The sequence below is a fragment of the Eimeria tenella genome, genomic scaffold (assembly GCF_000499545.2).
Source record: "Eimeria tenella Houghton genomic scaffold, Eth_scaff1864, whole genome shotgun sequence".
Taxonomy (NCBI): Eukaryota; Apicomplexa; class Conoidasida; order Eucoccidiorida; family Eimeriidae; genus Eimeria; species Eimeria tenella.
Genome location: NW_013541702.1, coordinates 4,866 through 5,079, shown reverse-complemented (window position 1 = coordinate 5,079; position 214 = coordinate 4,866).

Genomic DNA, 214 nt, shown 5'->3' with positions numbered 1-214 from the left:
CCCCCCCCCCCGCCGCTGCTGCTGCTGCTGCTGCTGCTGCTGCTGCTGCTGCTGCTGCAGGCACTTCGTGAAGAACCTGACGTTCGGGCCACCCGTGGTGAAGTGCCTCCGCAGCAACTTAGCTGCTGCTGTTTTCTTCGACGTGCATTTGATGGCAGCAAATCCGGTGGAGTTCATCGAGCCCTTGGCAGCAGCAGGAGCTTCCCAACTCACC